At 38.8% G+C, this 25,754-nt stretch overlaps 1 long non-coding RNA gene across 1 annotated transcript in view; it reads left to right on the plus strand.

Annotated features, from left to right (window-relative positions):
- The window catches only part of LOC147173500 (uncharacterized), a 36,115-nt gene extending 11,984 nt beyond the window's left edge, over positions 1-24,131 (plus strand). The window contains exons 2-3 of the long non-coding RNA XR_015094911.1: positions 20,232-20,362; positions 23,699-24,131. This is a non-coding gene — a long non-coding RNA (uncharacterized LOC147173500). The remainder of the gene's footprint in view (positions 1-20,231; positions 20,363-23,698) is intronic.
- Positions 24,132-25,754: the final 1,623 nt, after the last annotated feature.

Here is a 25,754-nt window from a genome sequence, read left to right on the forward strand (position 1 = left end):
TGCCTAACCTCTTGCCAGGATACAACCATTGTACAAACACTTCCTTCTAAGGTGGAACATGAATGGAAAAGGTCACTCGCAGAGCCTCGGATGTACACCTCTAAATATAAAATATCTAGCCCTTGTCTGTTTGCAGTATTTTTTCCTTTTTGGAGCAGGTTAATTGGAGGCGATTGTTGCGCGCTCACTTGCCACAGGCAAGAAAGCCGACGGCCACGCATTTGTTCCTCTCTCTTGTCCGAGCAGTGTATGGCTGATAAGCATACAGTACATTCACGGGAAAATGAAGGCAATTTACTCAATTAATAGCAAGCGTCAAAGACCAGCCAACCTGAGACAAATTAAAATGATTCTGGTCAAATGGGATGATTTAACCACACGGTCACACAAAGAGAGTCTCTTTAAGTTCTCCTGCTAGTCCACAAGAATTCAGCTGATTCGTCAGCCATTGTTTTAGTTGAACGTGAAGTATTATGCCGAAATGGCCGCGCGATACTTCACAAGGAGTTATATGTGGGTCACGCTGTGTTCCTGGAGGCCAACTGCAGGCTGCAATTGAGGGATTTGGCTGAGTCAGCATCTCTGCGGGACCAGGATGCAGCGCTTTGTTCCGCTGTGACTAGGCAACCAGCCTCAATGTTTTGTGCATGCATGCAACTGCTGTCCCTCTCTTTAATTTAAGTCTGCCTGTGTCCCACTTAGAACCCATGCAGTCAGGCCAAGGCACTTAAACTTCACAATATGTCCTATTTGGGCTAGGAGGCACGTCGGGTTTTTACAATGCGGCCATATATTTTTTTGTTGCGATACAGGATGAAATATCATGTCGCTATTTACATTTTGAAATGCTTGTTTTGGTTCTGCTGGATAGATCTGCTCTCCTCTCTGTGTGACAGACAGACCTCGATTGGAATCAAAATGAATAGGACGACTTGTGCTCGTGATCACACGCAGAATCTATGTTACTGGCCAAGTATGTAAAAACAGTCAAATAATGTATCTCCTGTAGTATGAGCTACACGAATAGTGCAGTAACAAGCAACAATGGCAAACAAAGATGTGACATTTAAGTACAGACATTCTTCACGTAAGGTAAGGGTAGCATTAGTGCTGACCAATGACAGATGTAAGTCATCAAGCAAAGATAAAGTGACCAGTAGTTTGGTAATTGCACTGTATTAACTGTATCTGTTATACTTGTTTGTTTATTTATTTATTGTTTCCAGGACAATTTTATGAGTTATACATTATTCAGACTCATTTTTAGTGTACTATTTGTTTTACTAAATAGGATATTTGCTAGCAGCTTACTTCTTCCTAACGGATTATACTCAATATATATATATGTAAAAAGAAAAGATAAAAGAAAAAAAAGGCAATTTTCTTTTTCAATGTCTAGATATTTGCACTATTGAATATTTAACAAGAACTTATATATTTATAGAAAAGATATACATCATGTAATGCCATTCAGCCCAAAATATTGGTTTGTCTTTTGGGTCATACATAGGGGCCCAAAAATCGATTCTCATAAGAATCGCGATTCTTATTTAGCACGATTCAAAATCGATTTTAAATGTCCCAAAATTGATTTTATTTAAATTATTTTTTCTGTCTTCTCTTTTTTTTGTGTGTGCCTTTTATTGGGAGCGCTGTTCATGTTGTACCCAATTTGGCCAATTAGGGGCAGTGTGTTTCCACGCGGTCTGATACACTGTTAAGTTGTAGCCACATTAGAGAGTAGAAGGAAAAAGTCACGATCAAGTTATTTCAATAAAAGTAGTTTTTTTGCAGCGTGGAGCCGTTCTTTTGAGTGGTAAAAGTGCCATGAGTAGAGCACTAATTAGCATTAGCGAGTCAGACTGGAGTAGATCATTACGAGTCCTACAACATCTTTAAATTGAAGCAAAAATCATTGTCAATCAAATCATTTAGAATCAAAAATCGTTCCTAATCGAAAATTGATTCTGAATCGAATCGCACACCCAAAAATCGGAATCGAATCGTGAGACATTTAAAGATTCCCACACCTAGTCATACACTCTGTCCCATATGCTTCTCGTATACGACTAAAATGGAAAACATTACACGTTCATTATTACTTTCCAGATCTGCGTTTTTTTTCTCATCAGAAATTGAGAGCATCATTTTATATTACTTTGAACGTACCAAACCCTTAAGCTATGTGATTCATTTCTGTGAACTTATAAATCATGACTTTATGATTGACAAGATGCCAGATTAAAATGGCCTTCAGGCCACTGAGAAGTCTGGCATGTCTTTCCACCATTCCACATTGATTTCACCTCGGGTTTACCAATTATATGCCCAATGCTTGTAATTTAGTCATGTATAGAAACATTTTTAATCCTGGTGACATTATCTGCTATTTTTTTTCTGAAGCATTAGCAGCATTTTATGGTATTTGTAACAAAGATAGTTTATTTAAGAAATCCCTTAAGAGGTATACTTCTTATGTGGAATAACTGTGATTGTTTGCTGTACACAACCGACACACAGGTAAACCCCCTCCATCAAGTCGGTGTGAAATGAATAAACTCTGTCTTGAGGTTGCTGAGATTCAAAAGGTGTTGACCAGAACCGGTATGGAGCTCAATTCTTAATGTCGGCAAAGACAGAGGACCGAGATGTTAGGATGATGCAAATGGATATATTGTGTTCATGATTTCGCAACGCCAACGTAGTGATGAATAATAAAGTCCTATTCATTTCTTCCATCTCCGGCCCGATCCGATGGAACTCTCGTAGCTTTTTCTTGGGAATGAATACCTGAATTGAACCGAAGTTACACACAAAATGTTGTGTGCCCAATTCATTTGAGGAACCAACAATGCATCAGTTTTATATGTACAGTGGCAGAATTTTTTTTTCCATTTCCTCCATTTTGTTGTTGTTGTGAAAAGCACATAATGATAATAATAATTCTACTAATAATAATTTAACCTTTTAAAATATCCCCCCCCCCCCACTTTTTCGCTCGTGCCTCTAATTTAATTTGAATTATTATTTTAAAGGCACCACACCTTGGCAAGATAAATCTATCAGAGACAGCTGAGACAGAAGTCGTATTTTGATCAAAAATCTATATATATTTTTTTGCCCTACACATCTCCATCTTTGCTAAAATTGGCTACGTCCTCAGTTAAGTAGATCATTCAATTCTACACCCGAAATTAAATTGATGAATGTAATATAATCAGCATTTGGTCCATTTTTTATGAAAATATCTTTTTTTGTGTGTGCGTGTGTAAAAAAGTGACAAAATATTTTAGGAAGGAGACAATATTAGACAATGAAATAGCACCAAATACACGCAAACTCTATTTGTTCCAGAAGGAAAACTGGCAGAAAGAAACTTACAGGGTTGCTGACGACTTTATTAGATGAATTAGGAAAACAGTAGGCTGCAGTATTTCAAATTTACAACTGACAGCACAACTGCACCGTGCGGCTTTCCTCTTGTGTGTTGTTTGTAAATAGTAACTCATCTGACCACGCATGAACTAAAAGTGGTTTCACCAGTTGTCACAAGCAGTTTGTAATAAGGATGAAAACAGCTTGATGATTTATTGTTGATTACAGTATGTTGCAGTTAGTTGGTATTAACAGTCATATTAATCTGGCATTCCTCTGGTGCTCAGCACGGAAACAAAAATTATGTGTTGTGACTTTCAGAGATGATCCAATCAACAGGATTGATTGAATCGCCTGACGGCCCAAACTTTTTCCCAAAATTTTTCTTGCTTTAAATTTTTTTTTTATTCACTGCCATTGACGGCTATAAACGTAAAAAAAAATATTTTAACTATTTTTATTAGTTTAACATTTTTTCCCACTTTTGTTAACAAGAGTATGAAAACCTATAATTTTTTCATTGTACATTTAGATGTAAAATTTGTGATTAATCGTGAGTTAACTCGGGAAGTTATGCGATTAATTACAATTAAAAAATTTAATCGCCCCTTGCCCCTAATTTTTATAATATATATATATTTTTTTAATGAATTTATGGCAGTGAATGAATTAAGCTAATGAAAAAAATTCTAAATGTAATCACTAAATGATAGAAAGACATGGGACACAGGCTAAAATCTATTAAGTGGAACTTCAATTATGGTGCGTGAATATGGCTAAATGTTGACTTAAAACACAGAAGTGCAACACATTTCATGCCTATTTCTGAATGATTGGACTTCAATGTGACAACACATTATTAGAGAACCCAACATTAGTGTCCGTGTCAAATGCCGTATTCACTTGGATGTTGATATAAATCAGACAAAGTTGCGCTTCTTATCCCAGCCTCTAAGGTCTGTGTAGTTCTCAACTGACTGGAGCACGGGGCTCTCTTGCACTTAATGCTTTTCAGTGGAGAATTTATTTGAGTGGGAACACATTCCATCATGCCAAAGGAAAGTGTCCCTGACCCACAATTTACTTAAACACTACATAAATGCATAGTGAGCTACGGCTCCCACAAGCCTATTCAGAAGCAAAGACGTGATGACAGGGATTTCTCCAACATTATCTGATTGCGCCTTTGCCTATTTCTCTCATGACCTTCCTTTTCTTAGGCACGTTTGACACCACTTTTTTTTGTGATACCGATACTCAAATCTTCAGTACTCACCGATACCAAGTGCCAATACCATTAGTACTTATGATGCATAAAATTTCCACACCCAAAAAAACAATGACAGATAATTTAAGAACAATTACAACAGCAAATTTCTTTAAAATGTAATGAAATTAATGGCAATTATATTTTTTCAACTTGCTCATAAAAGTCATTTTGCATAGAGCACACAAAATCGATAAATAAGATGAAACAAATAATCCAGTGGCCAGACAAAGTTAAAAATATGTGGTTGCACAACTTCTCTTTAAGAAATACAGTGAAGTGCAAAGAATTAAATTCAATACAATAGGGCTTCAAGTAATTTATTAACTCATTCACTGCCATTGACGGCTATAGACGTCAAGAATTCATTTGAACTATTTATTTGTTTCTACTTTTGTTAACAAGAGTATGAAAACCTAGAACATTTTTTACTGTACATTTAGAACAGATATCAAATTAGTGATTAATCGTGAGTTAACTAGTGAAGTCATGAGAATAATTACAATTAAAAAGAAAAATTAATCGCCTGATGCCCCTAATAAAAAAGAAGAAGAAAAGATTATTAAAAATTAGGGGTGTCAGACGATTACATTTTTTAATTGTAATTAATCGCATGACTTCAATAGTTAACTCATGATTAATCACTAATTTGATATCTGTTCTAAATATAAAAATATATAGGTTTTCATACTCTTGTTAACAGTGGAAAACATGTGAAACTAATAGAAATAGCTCAAATGAATTTTTCACGTCTATAGCCGTCAATGGCAGTGAATGAGTTAATATCTACCATGTCAAGAATTCCTCAAGCTGTTCAATTATATCTTGTTTTGAAATCCATGCTTTTAATTTAGAAGGCTGTCCCGTATTTCCGTTTCCTGTTTCACGTTCTACGTTCATTACAAATATAATGTAGCATGTATAAGAGCCATAATTGGCATTCACAAGGGCCGTAAACAGCACGTTCTATTTTTAGCACCGCAGCTCACGATATAAACGAGGCAATTAAACATGGCAAAGTTACATGAGCTACAAACACAGATATAGAGATGATATTATTCGCAACAAGTACTTATTCTCAGTAACGCACTCCGAAATGGCGCTGCCGCAAGTAATGAAATGAACAAGCGTTATCTCATAAGGGGACACAGGAAACAAACGAGACGGAACAAAACTTTCGTTCCCCGCAGTCTTTCACCGAAAAATGGCTACGAGAGCGGGGGACGATACCAGTATCGATATCCATCGCGAGTACCTTTTTTTTTTTTTTTTTTTTAAACTTGGTTCCGAATCAGTTTCTGCATCTATATAAATGAAATAGGAGTCGAGCCACTTGTGCAGAGAAGAAGATGGCCAGGTCGTTTTTTGCCTTTACCTTTAGATACAGACAACAATCGCTGTCAATACAACAATGGTGGAATAAAACTGTTGCGTCGAAGTTTCACGCACTGTCCCGGCGTTGTGGAATTTCCATACATGCAGATGTCGCACAACAACATAAGATGGGAAAATGCCAGCGTTTACAGGAAGTGTAAAAGAAGCTCCTGTTTGGTCAAATGCCGGTCACGCGGCCTGATCTTTGTGACTCTGGCTTGAACCATCCCTAATTAAAGACAATTAGACAAATCTTGTGGACTCCAGCGTAATCCTGTGGACCGCAGTGGGAGCAAGCGAGAAGACGAAGGGGGAGAGAGTGGGACTTGGCGGGAGAACGGACAACACATCCCAGCAGAACAAAGCCAACCGGAGCGTCTAATGTATCAAACACATGGATTAGCGGTTAGCTGAGAGCGCCGGGGCCGAGCGGGAGCTTGCGGTTTGCAGCTTTTTTGGAGGCTGACTCGGCCCTGGGAAGGACAGGGGGGCCCATTTGGTCTTGTGGGAGGCTGCAAGTGTAAATTGACATCTGTATAAAGATAAGTAAATATGTTATAAATCTGTCAAAGGGAATTTGTTTTGTTTTTTAACAGACAGGTGCCGTGATGATTATACTTTTCCACATCCATGTAACCAGAATCCCTGGATGAAACTTAGAAAGGGGAAACGGAGAAATAAGGTTGAACTGTTCTGTGTATGCCATGCGGAACCGATTCTACATTCAGTAAAAGTCATACGATTTTTTTTTCTCTCACAAGCTTGCTTTTCTATCAATTCTACAGTTTAGTCTTTTGTATTATATTTAATGCTTATGCAGAGATGTGTTGGTATTGGGGGGGGGGGGGGTGTTGTAGATGTGCAACATTCTATTGTAAGCAAAACAAGAACACATTCATATATTATGACAGTATTTGTTGGATGAATAAATGGTTAGAGGCTACTTGAGGACACATTTTGTTGTTTGACTTTTTTTTTTCTGGGGTGCAAAAGCACTACAACACTTGTGTGAACCAGATCACTAAGTGAATGACTCAGAGAAACCAGAGTCCGCCACCACTTCACCAGGACGACCGTCAACTTTGAAATAAACAATAACCATGGATATATTTAAAAAATATATATATTTAAAAATATATATCTGAATGTGACATCATGTGTGCGGAATCCTTACTCGCTGACAAAGAAGTGTAACTACTAACATACCCTAATCTTCTAACGTTTCATTTTTTGCCATTAAAAACGGTAATATTTTCATCACCGCGGAAAGATAATCTTGCACTTGACTCCTCGTATTGAGTCATTTCGACAGACCCACTTTTTGACCATGTATTATTCACGTGTATTCAAGCCCCACTCTGGCCCAGGGAGGAAGTGCTCTCTCCCAGTCTCCGTCACAGGATATCAGCCTCTAATTCATTATTCAACATGCTGGAGCAGGGCCACTCAGTCTAACTCATATGCTGCTTGGACAGAGGAGCGCAGTTAGGGACGACAGAAGATGCTTCAATCTTTTTCTTCACACGTTCACCTTCTTCCAAAGTTGGAGAGATTGATGGACATGCTGGCCCACAATTGGCTGGGAAGAAGTAGAATGCTGTGATCAGACTAGTGCTTCACTATCAAACATTTTTTTGAATCGATTAATCTATCGATTATCCAATCGATTAATCGGCTAATTGAATCATTTATATTTTGCATGAAAGTGTATTAAAAAACTTTTTTCCCCCCACTGATTACTCTTTATTAATCAGTGCTGAGTGTTTATTTTGTACTTTGTATTCATATAGTGATAAAAAAGAAAAGAAAAAGAAACTGGTTACTGGTTCGGTCATTGTTTTCCAAAGTAAAAACAGACGTTTGCAAAAGTCTTATTTTGATTAAACACAGAAGATAAATCAGTCTTCTTTCGTGAATGACAACAGAAATCAGCAATTACTGTTAATATGCTGAAATCAAAGGATTTGAACAATTTAAAAAAAAAAATGGCTCCAAACGATTACTCGATTATAAAAATAGTTGTCAATTAATTTGATAATTGATTACTTATCAATTAATCGATTCATTTTGACAGCTCTCCCATAATCAGTTGTTTTTTTTTCGTACCTGGTTTCGGGAGACAAAATAAATTGACGAAAGAACTTATTCTGCTCAAGCAGTAATTGTGGAAAGCACAACAATGACAAACATGCAACAAACTACAGAATAATGTCTACATGTATTACTATAGTAGCATCTTGAACGTCCCTGCAAATGTGATGCAATGTAACGAAGATCATATTGTCCCTAAATACTGTTTGTCCGTCAAACTGAGGGAAACTGGAAAGAGAAGTCTTTTCTAATTTTGTACTGCAGTATTATGGCCGGGGTTTGTGCATGCAGAGCAAAAACTGACATTTTTTTATTTATAGTGTGGTTCCAACTGTCTAGTACACTTACATGATGTGGCAGGAATTCTCCACTAAAATAACATGCATTTTGCTTTCCAAAACCCCCTGATGCAGCATTTTCTGAAATGCTATTCAACACAATTAACCGGAGTGATTATTATAAAAAAAAAAAAAGTAGCATAAACAGAATTTGAAACAATATTTTGCTTTCATTTTGAACCATTGAAACTTTAATCGATGTAAAGTTACAGTCCAAATTTATGGGGTAGTGAGAAGTGGCGCAGAGATCACATCGAGAGTTTGGATGAAGATCAATCTTTAATAAATTGGGTCAGCGGACTAAAGGTCTCGGGAGATGCACGACAGCAGGGAGAGTATCTGGTTTTGGGTCACTTGTACCCCTGACACAGGCAGCCGCAGACCAGTGAGCAAAACAAGTGAGCGCCATCCGTTTCCACTCTTGCTTCCCGAGAGTTTCTTTCCACCTCCGTTCACTGTTGCTCCTTCACATTTGCATTTTGCATTTTTCCCCCTCCTCTGTAATTACACTTAATAATTTTTGTCACTTTTGCTGGAATTAACCATAAACTAGTTGTGTTTTTTTTTTTTAAATTAAGATAAATATTAGGGATAGACCGATTATCGGACATTTCAAACATATTCAGACATTTTTTTTTTACTGCCTACAAAGATCTTTTGAAACCTTTTACAAAGCCTGATGGAAACACTAAATTAGCTACATTCGCATGCACTTATTGCTCAGTGAGATACAGGGAACTTTTCATTTATGGATTTATTTAAATTTCCACTTCATAAAAAAAATGATGCTGACAAGGGGAACTCACACCACTTTTTAATTAAAAATAATAATAAAATGAAATTAAGAAATGTTGAAATTTTGGAAAACTTTTTGCTTAGTTTGTAATTTAGCTGATGACTATGGAAGCTCCCGCCAATTTTTGACAAAGCTGTAAATTTTACATGTTTAAATTCAAAGAAAAAAGTTAGTTAAATTGTTTTTATTTCGATGCTAATATTTTCTCTTTTACTGCAAATAAATATCGGCTTGAAATATTGGTTATCCTTCTCTTTGACTACTAACTCATTTGCTCCCAAAAACGTATAAATACATTCTATTTTAAATGTTTTAAGTGTCCCAAAGACGTATTTATAAGTTTTATTTTTATTTTTATTTTTATTTTTATTTTTATTTTTATTTTTATTTTTATTTTTATTTTTATTTTTATTTTTATTTTTATTTTTATTTTTATTTTTATTTTTATTTTTATTTTTATTTTTATTTTTATTTTTATTTTTATTTATTTTTATGCTAGAGCATACCGAAGGCTTTGATGCAGCCTCTCAACTGTAGAGAATAGGTGAAGCAATGGTAGGTATTACACAAACGACCAGCAGGTGGCAGCAGAGCAAAAGAGATCTACCAGGGCCATGTAGCAAACTCATTTACCCACAGTTCTAAACAGATTTGTGAATAATGATGAAACTTAGCTATATTCTAATGCTAATTGCTGCAAAACGGAAACAGATAGACATATACGTTTTTTTCCCTGATTAAAGAAGATACTCTAATCTTTCTTTTGGTAGGCTCCATGTTTTTATAGCAATAGGACAAAATATTCTGTGGGCCTTGCAAAATCAGTCAATCCAGTAAAGCAGGAGCAAAGGGGGTTACTTCAGTGAAAATGGTTGGGAGTGAATTAGCTAATAATTGATATCGCCCTTGAAAAAATCATATTTGTCTATCACTAATAAATATTTTGAGTTTTGGAAAGAAACCCAGTGGGACACTTGACACGCTACTTGTCATAGAAGGAAAAAGTAAACATTGATGTTTTGTAACACCATTCTGCAATGAATTTAATAATAAATACACTGATAGTTAAAACAGTGTTTTGGATTATGTGCAGACAGACTGAGAAATTATAAATATTACTTTTTTCCCCGACACATAATAAGATACATGAGCCATGCGTTAATAAATTGTTTACTTGCCTTAGCGGATTCCTTATTGCGCTAATAGGGCATGACAGATTCTGCTTGTTAATAATTGTGCCTGTTGCTTGCTAGAAATGATAGATGGGGTGCAAACAGCTGTGGCATCAAGATGCATTTCATGTAAAACAGGGAAGTGAAGATGCGTGCGTGTTTGTGTGTGTGTGTGTGTGTGTTTACGCTATGCGTTGTTTGGCACATCTTCACGGAGGGGTGTATGTTATCCTTGTCTTTTGGAGTCAGACCCCGGGCTATGTCTAATTGGAGTCTTCACACTTTCAGGCTTGACTCACACTGACACGCTCGACCTTGGCTCTTCTCCCTTTGCCATGAAAAGGGAAAAGAGTGACACAGAAACATGCCACCTTCTTAGCTGAGAGGAGAAACTTCGCTGCTGCGTCTTTCTTTTCTTTTTTTTTTTCTTCATTTTCCATCTCGCTGTCTTTCTTCTGCTGCTGCTCTCAGCTTCAAGAAGAGTCGTCGGCGACATTCTCAGTTCCATTTGTAGAGATGAACTTTTCAACCACGGAAGGATGATTTAAAAGACAAACAAAAAGGTCATATATGTCTTGCCATGATGTTTAATGCTTGGCACATTCTTAATCTTAATTACGTTTGCAGAAGGATGTCATTTTTGTACATGTACAGTGTTAGAATAAGGGGAAAGTGCTATAAGGTCTACACCTCTACTTCTGGGAACCCAGCCATCAATATACCTCTCACCATACAACGCAACACTTGCTCCCTCAGGTCTCGCTCCCCCTTTTAGCATCCAAGGGCCTGTTTATGGGCTTGATTTTCTCTTCCCATCAGGCGGCATTGATCAAACAGCACACTAAGAGTTGTTCAAGGTGGACATTACTCCTGATGGCAACCAGCGCTGCAGACTCTTGTGTAAAAACCATGGCCATTATTCACCTGATTGCCCTCTCCTCCATCTCACAGTGGTGGACGTTTCATGATTTGGCAGGTATTTATATCACACGCTTCATGTCAGGTGTGAAGTGCAGGCTTTTTGGTGGTATCCATTTAGTTGTTTAGTCCCCAGGAAGGGTCTAGAGTACACTCGGATGCATAGGTGATTGATATTGTGCGTTTGAGCAAAACTTTTTTTTTTTTAAATCTTTTATATTACATATTCTGTAAATATATCGACAGTAAGTGAGATTGTATTCCAAGTGTTCAAGTTTTTAATACTTTGTCCTGCACAGTTTATTTATTTTTTTTAAAATGTTTTTATGCTAGAGCTTTGATGTAGCTTTTGACCCGAACAGGTCGATTAAAGCAATGGTAGTTATTACAAAAAACGGCCAGCAGGTGGCAGTAGAGTATAAGAGATCAGCCAGGGCCATGTTGCAAGCTCTTTCCCCCAGTGTTTACAACAGGTTTGTGAATAATGATGAAACTTAGCTATATCTTAATGCTAATTGCTGCAAAACGGCAACAGATACAAATATACTTTTTCTTTTTCCTGATTAAAGAAGAGACTCTAATCTTTCTTTTGGTAGGTTCCATGTTTGTAATAGCAACAGAAAACAATATTCTGTGGGACTTTCAAAATCAGTCAAAATTCAGTAAAACAGCTGGGAGCGAAGGGGGTTGCTTCAGTGAAAAATGGCTGGGAGTGAATGAGTTAAATGGGTTGCGTTCAGAATTAACCAATAATTTTTAAACGGGAGTCAGCACACACCTGAAATGTCTGATTAACACCAAATGAACTTCAGCTGTTCAAATAATAGCAAAACAATCATCACTAACATGGAAGGAAGTCAGGATAGCTTCTATGAGCTTCTTATTCACGTTTACATTTATTTTATTTTTTTTACTTTTGATCAAAACAAGAGATTCAATGAACTGACATTCTACACTAAAAAGAGATTTGTTGAACCAATTTAAGATTACAAATTGAATTGTTGATCAACTTAAATCGCTTCAATTGGTAACAAACGATTGAATTAAGTTAATATATTAAGTTGAATTAATTTTGCGTTTATTAAACTTAATAAATTCACCTGAATTAAGTTAATCAAAAGTGACTCCAATTCAAAGTATTAAGTTTAATGAACTCATAATTAATAAAACTTAATATATTCACTTTGGACACTTAATTCAATTGTGTGTTACCAATTGAAGCAATTTTTTTTTTTTAAGTTGGTCAACAATTCAATTTGTAATCTTAAATTGGTTCAACAATTATCTTTATAGTGCGCCCTTGTTCCCTTCTCACAATAGTCCCATTGGGCGAAAGGTCAGTATCAGTATGGTGGGCCGACCCATATATATCCCATTTGTAAATAAAGGTGTAAGATAGTGTGTCTTCACAGAATCAGCAGTGGAAGTCGTAAACCAAAGTCATGTTGCTACCACCACTTACACAAAAAGAAGGCAAACTATACATCAACTGGAGGAAGCAAAAATGAGGGTCTAACGTTGATGTTCAAGATTGGGAGGAAGACCGGTACAAAAGTGCGGCATTTTTTTTTTTTTTGGTCAAACTTCTGTGCAATCCATTCTGAGTGAGTTCTGTAAGATGAGCGCTACGGCATCCATGCATCTGTGTGAGCGCCGGTTGGCATAATAGGCTCACCTCATTTGTTTCGTGGGCTTACTGTGACACAGTTCACCGTGACCTCAGCCTCTCAAACATGTGCCACGTGCTGTTCTTTGTAACAGGGGTGTCCTATCTTTTCAAAGGGCAGTATGACACACATTAACGCGCCAATTTTTTGTTAGTGGTGCACGCTGAGCAGGCTGTGTACAGTACGTGTCAGGGCATCTGAACAATAACCCCAAACTGTGTTACACCCCACTAGAACTGTACGATCAGGACTCTTTGTCTGCCTCAGTTTATGGAGATACGCTAAAGTTGACATATTATGAAAAACGGTTTCTTTTATTTCATTTTTATAACAGTCTCTGCTGTGCCTTCTCACCATCAATTGTTTTTTTGTGATCTGTCAAAATGTGTTTTCAAGCAAGACTTAAATTTTAAATAATGTTGTCCAAACTTTATGCTAAGGCACTCATTTTACCAAAAAAAACCACCGGCTGTATAATTAGTAAATGTTTATGAGGCTGCTGATATGACGTAAGATTTTTATGTGATTTTGTTTTAAAATTGGAACAACTTTGAAGTCAACAGACTGTGCTTCACTTTGCACATTCAGATTCAGGCTTTGTTTTCCTTCACAGAATTTAGTTAACAGTGTCTCATTACATTTACGACTCCAGCAAGAGACCTTTGGGGCCTGATCCTTAGATGAGGACGAGCCCTCTTGTTGAGTCGCGTCTCGGAGATGCACAGAGAAAAGGTCCTTAAGAATATCTTTATCACATTTAGACAGGAGGCGCAATTACGCCTGCCACGGATTCAGCAAGAATGCGCAGATACCCGTCATGTTGAGTGGGTTTGAGGCTGTAGGCGGCGTGCCAGGAAGGTCAGTGTCCATCTTGTATCTGGATTTGTCAGCTTTGCTCCTACATGTGTTTCATCAGCGCAGAAGAGGAAAAATATGGAAAATGCTGTGATTGCTGCACGACCATATCGCAATATCTTTACGAGCTGAATATAGATTTTTAAAGACGATTGCAATAGAAAGTAGGAAAATAACATTCAAAAGACAACTGAACTGTATTGCACTGCTAAAAATGTCTGATCAGTTTTACTTTGTGGTGTGTTAGGCCCCCGTCCACACGAAAGCCTTTTCTTACCGTTTAGTCCGTTCGTCCACAAGATGGCGCGGTTTCGAAGCTTGAAACCGATCACTTTTGAAACCGGGTACCAGAGTGGAACATTTTCAAAACGCGCCCCGTACGCGTCCACCTGGACACCATATGCAGGATACTCCTCCAGTGTTGATGTAATGGTCCCAGCTCGATGACGACGCATTGTTGCAGATTGACGACGTATGCGCCAAATCTTGCGTGACCGCGTGAACAGTCAATCTGTCAACAACAATGGCGGATAGCCATGTCGTAGTCGTTTTGCGCAGCCTCCTTAGCTTGCTTATGCTTTTACAGCAAAATATTTTGCTTCTTTATTCCCACGTTCAACAAGCAATGTTGTACTTGAATCACTTCCGTTCACCCCCTGTGGCTGCGCTACAGCGCCACTCCAGACTTGGCATATACATTACAGCCGTTGAACGTCCTCAGCGTCTTCTTTTGGGCACACTCAAGTCTTGAAATGCTTCTGTGTGTACGAGATCTGCTTTCGTCTGGACGGGGCCTTAGTCATAGTACATTGCTTGAGAAGAACATCCCATTCAATGAAAAGGCTACTCTCACTGTTTTCTTCACCAGTAAACCCTACACCTATGTCTTGAATTTGAAAGAAACCCTTTTATTTTTCAATAAAATAGGGTTCAGTGAATGCGCACAGGAAAACTGGTGGGGTTCAGTACCTCCGACAAGGTTAAGAACCACTGCATTCTGAGTTAGTGTATTTTACCTTGGGCATATTGTTAGACTACCAAGGAATCCTTGTGCGCTGTTTAGCGTCAGGCACGTTGTTGAACAGCTATGAGGGGTCCTTGTGCCAGTATTTATAAAAGTACTTCCAACGGGCGATAAGCTCCTTCCTAAATCCATTATGGTTCGTAGCACTGTACGTTTTTCTTTGGGCCCATGTCGAAGAAAATTGTCGTGAAAAAATCAAAATGGACTCGCAACTCCGGGAATGAGGTCAAACTCAAGAGTCCGAGACATTTTTACTCAGATGTTTTGGTCGAAGTCCGATTTGTACGAGTTCCGAGGTTCCACTGTATATCAATGCAAAAATAAATCCTCTTACACTATCATAGACGAATCGCTGCAATTAATTCTGTTCTTGCAGAATTACTCACTGTTTCGTTGTTTAATATTGAACAGCAAGAGGCGCTTCGTACATTTTTATCTGGTAAAGATGTTCGTGCTTTTTTTCTTTCTTTCTGCAAGACAAGACCGAAGACGACATTTTCATCCGTTGCCGTGATTGGTCATAGCAAACGTGCTCAAGATGCGTCCAATCACCTCGAAGTATTGTACAGAATGTCCCGACTTACCCGAGCAAATCACCGTGAATGATAATGTGAAGAATTCCCGTGAGTGAATCACAATTATCAATCTGGTTACACTTATTAAAATAAAACAAAAAACACACACACATACACATAAATGCACACAGAACGGAGAAGTTGATTCCGGAATTCTTTGCTTGTTGGGCATCTTATTAGATGTCCGTGATTACACCAAAATAAATATAATTGATGATCACATTGTATCTTGTTATTTGATCATGATTTTATAAACCTCAACTAGATTTAATTTAGTTATTAAATACAAACAATAGTAAGTCAATATAAATCATAGGTCACTTTTTACAGGAAATTTGGCCCCCAAGGTAAAAAAAAAAAAAAAAGGTTAAGAGCCCCTGCTCTAAATTAATCTGACCGTTCCCTCTTACCGCAAAGACGTTGCACTCTTTGCATTCATATCTTTATACAATGCTTGCGTTCGTAGTTCATACAGAGTAAGGCGATAAACACACCATGAAAAGTGGGTGCCAGAAGAAGGAGGGGGCTCCCAGGAGACTTCCTGTTCTCATTTGTACCTTATCCATATCGTTTCTCTGGTCCCATTTGTTTGCATGCTCGAATCCCCCTGGCTTGCACTAAACACAGTGCTGTGCAGGGAGAAACGAATGGGCAATATTTGGTATTTAAATGCGGTCTGTGTGATGCATGCGATTGCTCTTATGAAGCCGTGTCCCCAGAGTAACATCTCGGTACTGCTGAGCGTGTTACACATGCAGCAGGGTGAGGCAGCGGCACCCGCACGCTGTAAGCTGAACGCAAAATGAATAGGATAGGCAGTTAAGAGGGAATAAGTAATGCTCTACCAGCAGACTCCGCTTGTTGTGCGTATGAGTTACTTTGTAAAACATTTCTTTCCTCAGTAGATGCTCATTTCCTCATGACTCACTTCACTTGTCAGGCAATTACCCTTTCCCCAAACCACAAACATCCAAAGTCTTGAGCTGTAGCAGAACGCAACACAACAGCACAGTGTTCCGTGTCACGTTAAATTACTGATTATACTGTCGATTTGAAACAGAAGCCATGATGATTACTGTACGCACACACCTCAGGCGAGGGGCGTGTCGAGGGTGCGACATCGTCAAAACCGACTGCCTGTTTGGTTTGACTGGTGCGTCGGACTTGTGCTTGCGAAATCCTCAACGGTGACGTTGGACATCGGAGCACGCCCTCTGATTCCAGAGTGTATCCCCTGCTGACCGGGAGGACGCCTGCCTTTTGTTTGTAACCCACAGTTGACAAGTGGCTCTGCTGTTCTTTTGGGGCTTCTGTCAAGGTGACTCACAGACAAATACTGTAGCCGCAACTTGTTTTATATTCATTAATAACACTGGGAACCTGCTCAGAGGGGTTTTGTTCAGACTGAAACAACCAAGCGTGACTAATAAAATAAACACATACTATACTTAGGATGACCAGGTTTTCTGAATTAAAAAGCGGGACACTACAATTTTCACCAAATTATAACAAATGTAATCAATCAATCTGGTTGTGCTATTCATTTAGCTCATGCGAAATCTACCTTGGCTGACAGCTGTCAATAAGTCACCAACTTTTATTGCTCGGTTCCAGCAGCAGCGCTTACCTCGCGCGAAGTATGCCACCAGAAAAACTCAACTTTCATAGAGTCTGACCGGCGGCCGCAGCATTAGACTAGTAGGACTACAGTTCGCATGGTTATTAGGCACGGAAGCAGGAAGTAGTTTAGTTCCGTTATGGCGAAAATACACCCGCTAGCGATTTAACAATTAAATTCCTTTTTAAATAGTTTACTATATGATTCGCTAGGACAACTGTGTGATTTACATGCACATGGCCCAAACAATGGGCCTGCACAAAACAAAATCCGGGACTGTCGTGTTTCATCTGCTACGTTTCATTTGCTACTTTGCTGTTTAGATGTGTGACGTTTGTCTTTGTTTTCATTGAACAAATGAGAATAATGTAAGTGTATTTGTTTTTAACGTGCACTCTGCTATTTACTGGTATTGTAAAAGAATTGCCTTCACTGTTTTAAATGTATTAAGTACCTTACACAACACTAACTTTAAGGGGAAACAAAATTTCACTTCCGTTTATACCCAATTTTTAGTGATGCATTTTACGTAGGCTGTCCTCATTATTTGAGACTAATGAGAAAGAGAAATTGGGCTTTTGCTCATCTTTCCTATCGGCCTGCTTGCCTGCCTGTGTCGGCTGCTCGAGGTTGTCACGCTGCTCTGAGCTCCTGATGTGGCGTGCTAGACAGGACAATCATTATTAAGCACATTTCAGGCTCAATTACCACTCAAATGCACAGCCTTAAAGGCTCCACCGCAGGCGCCCAACAGATGGTTGTGGGTGTCAGGTAGACAGCCCTGGTGACGTCTCCGTCAGACACGGAGCTGTGATGTAGAGGATCCAGGATGCATACTGTCACCAAAATCTGCTCGTAGCTATCTTGTGTGTAATTTATCCACTATTTAATACAATCATAATTTACAGGACAATTAAGAGTGCTTGGCCTTAAATTTTCTATACATCAACAAAATGTTGCTGCAAAACAGCTAATGCTGGTCAATTCCAAATGTTGTTAAAAATTAAATAATTTGTTAAAAATTAAATAAATAATAATATAATAACTATAACAGTCATTTAGTTATCATCAAGCCTACCAATATAAGCAAATTAATTAATCAGTCAAACTAGTTTGAAGCATTTAACTTCCAATGTTCCAAATGACATCAGCCCACCTCATTTTAGACAATTTTTGAAACAGATTCCAGGCAGAAGGAACAGCAGACTTCAATGCTTTTTTTTTTCCCAATTCAGCATGGGCCGCAGGGAAACATAGAATTCCTTGGAGTCAAGGCGCTAATTCCCCTCTAATTGATGGCTATCGATTTGTAAGAATGCTGGAAGCAGACCCCAAAATACCTTTCTCCTGTAAATGAGAAAATAACAGTGGTTAAACTTATGGTGTTTTGTTTGCCCATTTTCTGCTTTGGGTTGGAAGGCACACAGCCAAAAACATGATTGAGGTTAAAAAGTGATTTGTTGCAAGTGGACACAATTCTCTTGAGTTATTTTTTTATGTAGTAGCTTTTATCAGACAGAAAGTAATGAATGCATCTCCTGCATTTTAATTGTAATATCTATTTTATTCATGTCAATAAAAATTTACTGTAAAATATAACATTTGAAGTACATCATTGTGGCAGGACTCGATTAACAGTCCTTTTCTGAATAAAAAAGTGCTTACCTTTTTGCAGGATAATACGGCTTACTGACTGGTCTGGCATTTAATAGTGCCCTCACTTGTGAGAATCCAAAGAGATCATAAATACACCAAGTAAAGTAAAAAAAAAAAAAAAAGATAGCCGATCATCGATTGGATCAGAAGATGATATATCGAATTAAACAACTTTTGTATTCACTCTATACTCAACCGCCGCCATTTGTGGGCGATGGATAGGGGAAACCTTCGTATAATTGATTCCATTTGAAATGCGTGGGGGAAAAAATACACACACCAAAAATTGCTGATAAACAAAACATAACATGTAATGTCTTATTTCATGGACGTCATTGATCGATCTGACAAATTAAGACATTACAGTCTATCACCGAGTTTGATCCCGATTCAGCCGATCAGATTGGTGTAAAGTCTATTCAGTTTATACGGTCTGCTTTTTATGACATTTTTGTTTGGTGGCATACTTGCATGCCATGAAGTTATGGCAGTTTGGCTACCATGTGACGAAAATGCATTTTATCTTCAGTTGCGTTTTTCTAAAGTAGTTAAACCATTTTTTTTTTTTTTTACTGGAGCGTTAATGTAAAGGAAAAACTGTCAGTCCAATATAAAACTGTCCAGCCAAAGGCTTTGTGTTATGTTTGGTTCAGAGAAGAGACGTTCCATAGCCCTCAGATAGTGACTCACTCTCTGCTTTACAGACAGCCAAATTATATAAAGATAATCACATTCAAAGATAAGCCAGTTGCAGTTCCCCTCGGAGCACACAATGTTACTTAGTCACTTGAGCCTGCCAGGGAGAATTACCCGTGGCACATGTGAAAATCTAAGCCTATAGGCTAACTGGGGGCACATTTAAAACCTCTTCACTTGCTTACGAACCAACAGTGCCTTGTTTTCAATTTGGTATATTCCAAAACCCTACAAAACAACCCCCCTCCCCTCCTCCCAACAAATATTTGATGCCTATTCGTTCCATGATACCAGCTTTATTTTTCAGATCGGTTTTTCCACAAGCCCAATTTCTTTTAATACGTTTGAAGTTTCTCCACAGCCTCATTTCACCCAGCTAATAAAATTAGGAAAGCATTTGTACTGTTAACATTTGATGTTGCGAATATGAAACTAAGAAGCACCGCATGGATTGACTTGATTATGATAATGCTGATTTGCTTGTGCTATTTTGACTCTGAGACTGCGGGACCTAACATAACAAGTAGCAGTTTTATTCTAGCACATCAAATCAAGAGCTTTGGTTTTCCTCCAAAACAACCTAGAGATACAACAGCAACGATCTTTGAACTGTAAATCACATTTGAAAGCGGTTCGCATCTCCAATTTGCCGTGTTTCAGCTGTTCATCAGAGTATCTCCCGAGTGAAAGTGAGCGTGTTGAAGATGCTACACGTTGCTTTTTTTTTTTTTTTTTTTTTTAACCACCCACCTGTGCCCGTACCACCCACCTCAGCATCTGAGTCACACTCAGCCTGCCGTCTCTTTCAGATGGGCTGAGCGGGAGAATCAACAGTGCAGCACAGGACAGCTCAGCCAACGTGTGTGGGCGGATCAGCCTTATGGCTTCAGTCATTCATCCGTCCGTGATGCCATCAAAGACACAAAAGCAGAGAGAGAAGGTGAGCGCGCGAGAGAAAACAACTCAAACGAGATGTCAAGCAGAGAATATGAGAATATGAGGGGGAGGTGAGGATGCAGAGACAGATTGTGAAATAAGAAACGCAAGAAGGAACAGGACAGACAGGCCAGACATGCAGAGAAGAAACTGCACGGCAAACAAAGCAAACATGACAATTGCATTCCCAACGTCCATCGCCTGACACACTGGAAGGAAGAGCGGTAATATTACCTTCAGCGCAACTCATGCCCAGGAACTTCCTTCAGCGTGAGCCTTGGCATGAGCTCTCAAGCTTTTGTTCTGCCACATAACATTAGCGAGTGGGCAGGCAGAAGAGACAGGGCCTGCCTCTGAGATGTCAGCAAAGAATGTATGAGACCAGTTCAACACAAGCAAAGCAATTGTACAGAAGTGACACAGGTGACAGTGAAGCGTCCCCCTGCTTGACACTAATGCTATTGAGATTCTGTCTCTTTTGCCTTTGCGGGGAGATTTACGCGATGTCGTCACTGTTTAAAGCCAATCATGTGATTAAGGTTCTCTTAATTTGTCATCTTCTCAAAGCAGTGTTTTCATTTAATCAAACACATGCCTACTTCATTATTCTTGTGTTTATGACACGATAGACTGCAGACACCTCCTCAACTCTTTTCTCTCTGCCTTTGCCTCAAAATGCATAATTCTTGAATACATTAAGTCCTTTCTCCTTTGGCTATGACAAGCACAGTTCTGAGAAGCTATCCTTCCGCTAAGCTCCTCGACATTGAGCCTTTAGATTGATCTTACTTAAAGACTTGACTGTTGGGAGATTGTCTCCTTTTTTTTCTCCACATTGTCTCTTTATCCACAATTTCCTCCAGCGCTAAACAGATGATCTTACTGTGAGACCATCGCTGCTAAATAGCACTCCCTCATCCCATCAAGAAATCTTTGTTCTTAAGTGCTGACGCTACAATGCTTCCAGTGGAGCAAAAAGCAGATGGGTAGCCATGTTGTTCCATCCTTACGACTGGGTGTGCGCTGTGTGTTAATGTGATTAGTGAGACATATTACGCCTCCACGCTCAACCAGGCAGATACCATACAATAACTCCCTCTCGCGTGATTTCTTTCTCTCATGTTAAAAGACGGCTGCTTCAAACCCCGTGGTCATTCCGTGGCTTATCTTAATCCTTGGGGAATCGAGTAAAGCAACGCATATACTGACATTGGCTTTATGCTAGCCAAGGCCCATTATTATTCATGACTTTAGCAAGATGATTATAATGAAGGCCACTAAGGTAAGAGTCTAATGAGAGAGGAGTTTTGTGTCGATGAGTGCTATTGAGACATCTATACATCTTAAATAACATTTATGCTTTATCTTTGTCAAATGTTTACATAAAAATGTTCATCAAGTCTTTCAACCAAACCAGCTAGCTCGCAATGAGCTTCGGCTAGCTCCTAGAGCGGCCAAACATGTTGCTAAGTCGCTCCTAAGTCAGTAATTGTCACAATGTCAGGGAATAAGATGCACTTCTGACAAGAGGAAAGACTCGCTAATTGCTAAGCTAACGTAAGATTCACATGCAATCGTGAAACACCGGAATTAAGCGCTTAGGTGATTGAGTACACTTTTCAAAGACGTCTGGCTGAGACCCGCATTAAAGCGGAGCATATCCAACTTTGAACAATAGCATAGCAGGACATTTAACAAGTGTCTTAATCACTAAGGTTCACATCTAAACAGTACCGAAACCAGAAGCCAGAAATGATTTACATTATGGTGTACGTCAGCTGAGACTGGCCTATAAGCTTAAAAGTATTAATGGCTAATGGTAATTATGGCTCTTGCCAAATCTTTGAATGCATATAGTAAAAAAAAAAAAAAAAAAAAACTGATAATTTGCATTGGGGTACACTCTACCCACTGCTTTACCAACAATGTCGAGTATGATGCTTATGGTTCTGAAGTAAAATAGTTCCAACGTGAAACCCACTTATTTAGATGAACACACTTGGCTTTCACTGCCCTTCTCCGAGGACGATACACTCATAGCTCCTTCTCCTCCCACTCCTCCTTATGCACCATCCCACCTTCTTTTTCCACCCATCGCTTTGCCTTCTGTTCCATTTTTCAGCCCCCTCAACCTTCTGAGCTGCAGTCAATGCCCAAATCCTTTGCAACACACAGTGCAAGCTCGAGAACAGTGAGAGGAGGTGCTGTAGTTAGACAAAGGAGGTGCAGATTGAGAGGGACTGCAGAGACTGGAGGATCTCGGGAGGCAGAGTGAAAATGAGAGTTTGGGAGAAGGCAAACATGAGTGAGATTGACAACACGGCCAATGTGCGTTTAGAGATCATCAGGAGTAAAACTTGTCTGAAAAATACGTTTTAATTACAAGTAAATCTTTGTGTGCGACTGGCAGAACAATGAATTGCTTTTTTTCTGTGTGTCCACCTGTTGGTGAAACAATACCAACATCCAAGGTGTGTTTTGACTTAGTAAGGGTTGGGAAATACTCCCATAGTGCAATGCATTGGTGTGAGTGAGAGTGACGGCCAGCGGCCACAGTTTGGCGCGAAAGGGTCCTTTGATGAATGTTCAGGGGCTATCTAGGGCGCAGAAGCGGAACCACCATCAATTCAATAGCTGTATCCCAACTCTACTGAGCAATATTACTTTATACGGACAATGTACAGTTTATGCCATACCTTTGAATTTCTTTGAGTGGAAGCATGCTCAGAATGTGTGTGTGTGTGGGGGTGTGTGTGTGTGTGTGTGTGTGTTTGTGTGTGCGTGCATGTTTTAAAGTAATTTAGGGAAAAGGGTGAAAGGATTACAGCTGTCTCGTGGCTGTGGGAAGGAGCAAAGCATTTCTTCCCATTGGTCATTCCCATGAACCCTTGCACTGCAGGGGCACGGTGGGAGGCAAAACTGAGGACAGGGGAGTGTATCACCGCAGGATACACGATGCGCGGTCCAACTGCCAGCCTAAACATTGAAGAAGAAAAAGGAGATTTGAGCCCTTTGCTCATAAATTACTGATGGCATTAAGTGCTCTATATTTTTATTCAAACAGATCAACTTTTTTAGCAGATCTTCTTAACTTTTGAGCTTTTTGCTCTGAGTGCAAAACTAAATTTAAAGCATCACTTTTGCCATCGCATCAGTCCACTGTCAATGGGTTTTGCAGATGTGACAGCTGCTTGGCACTCTGTGGGGGGGCATGATTAGGACAAGAGGCTGGGCATCCTACCCCAGAAAACAGCCAGAACATACTATGACAGGGATGAAAAATCCAGAACACTTCATGGAATTTACAAGCTTGTCATGGTTTCATTCCTATATCCTACAGCCAAAGCACATTTACTATGAAGGAAGACGGTGGAAATAATCATATCAAGAAATGGTGTTCGGGCAGCTGGAGGAGACTTCCAATTCCTTCACTGTCAAAGCTTGAATGGATGTCTTCACTGAACTTTTCCTGGAGGGGAAAAATGCAGTTGCTGTACATTTTACATACTTGCACAAACTAGTTGTTGGATGTCTTTGTTGAAGTGTGTATTCCATGAAATATGTTTCTGTAATTTGTCATATTCAAATTTGGAGCAGATTTGTTTATTGTGACAATTTTTGTTGAGTTGGGTCGTACCAGACTGTTGTTGTCTGTTGTGTATGCAGGATGAAGCTCCAGTTTTGTATGGGGCTTGCAAACTCCTCCACACGAAGGCTCAGATTCGAACCCCCGACTTTGAGACAGATGTGCTAACCACTTAATCACTGTGCCACCTTGTCACAGAAGTACAGTACAGATAATTCAACATAAGGAATTCAACCACTAAAGTAATGCAAACTATTAAAACATAAATTGGCTAATTTGGATTTAGAAATGACAAATAATCGTGCTAACTATGGCATAAACTGTAAATATTTGTCAGTGTGTATTTAGTTCATCGGAGTCTGAAAACAAAAGACCAACACAGAGTTAATCCTTTGATGATGGTTCAAAATAAGTCTGGTCAAAGTTCACTGATAACATTTACATGCAGTCAATAAATCTTTTTTAACCCCAATGTTTGGTCATATAAATGTGATCGGGTTGCCAAATTGATCAGAACATTGGTCTGTATTGTGCGAATCACAAGGAATCTTGGTCTTTTGAGTACAGGAAGTACTTGCATGCGCGACGTCTGGCGCGCAATCCACCTTAAATACACAGGCAGCGGTAAAACAGATATCGCGAGAACTCACACGGAGCACAGAACCGCACATTTGGAGCCAGGAGGAAACCGACTACTTCATTACTGTAGTAAAGTGACATGAAAAGAAAGTTTTCTTATTGACGGTAAATGACGTCTGTTTAGACCGATTGATGACATTTAGTTGACCATATATGGGAGTAACTATATCTGCTCACGTACGTAAATGTGTTATGTCGAATGTTTCAGAAACCGGAATTTTGACCTTAATCCAAATATTCGTAGTCGCTGATGGCTTGGGTGACGATATCTTGACGTCACATTTAGGACATGGTATTCGGCCTGACTCTAAATGAATGATTTGTATCCTGGCCTTTTTGACTTAGCACTCATCCTTTCCCGAGGTTGGTGTGAATACAGCACATAACACAGATGACTAAAACAAAAAAAAATACCCAGTAGACTCAAATGAGCTCTGGTTAACATTTCTTTTTGGCTATCACATAAAGGTCATTAAAAATTTTCACGAAACACATAACGGGGAAAAAAAAGACATGTATTAACACTTTGCTATATTTAAAAAGAGGGTGTATCACACACGAATATGTCAACAGTCCACATATGATTAGGGTGGTGTGCTTAAATTCTTTGTCCTAAACCCAAAATCATTAGTTCCTTCTTATGGCCTGTCTTTAAGTTAGTTTCTGCTTTACAGAAAAACTAAAATAATAGCATACAAATGCAGTTAATTAACCTTCACATTTTAAATAATAATGTGTTCACTACTTTAACTTTAGTTAGGAAATTAGTCACTCCTAATGTTTTTTTGTGATGTCTGTGCGACATGTAAAATCTTTGAATGGACAATGTTGAACCATTGAATGATGAATTAATTTGCACCACACCAAAAATACTAGTTTTCATGATTAAATGTGGAAACTAACTAACCTACATGGAGTGAGTCCATGTACATCGTTGAGGAGGCGGGAGGAAGGTCCAGAAAATTACTGAGGATAATACACAGACCCATTCAGAGAAAACATTAGGCAGAGCCCAGCTAATGAATATTTTTGTAAGCTGACTTTGAGGTCTCATGTTGGGCTTCTTTGGCTCTTTTTTTTTTTCCTTCACTTTCCCGAAATGGAATATAAAGACTTGATAGTCAAAGCTTCCGAGATGAGAATCAAATCTGACAAGGAAAAACAAAAAGGC

This window comes from Leptonotus elevatus, chromosome 5 (assembly GCF_054856555.1).
Source record: "Leptonotus elevatus isolate MCC_2025b chromosome 5, RoL_Lele_1.0, whole genome shotgun sequence".
NCBI classification, from domain to species: domain Eukaryota; kingdom Metazoa; phylum Chordata; class Actinopteri; order Syngnathiformes; family Syngnathidae; genus Leptonotus; species Leptonotus elevatus.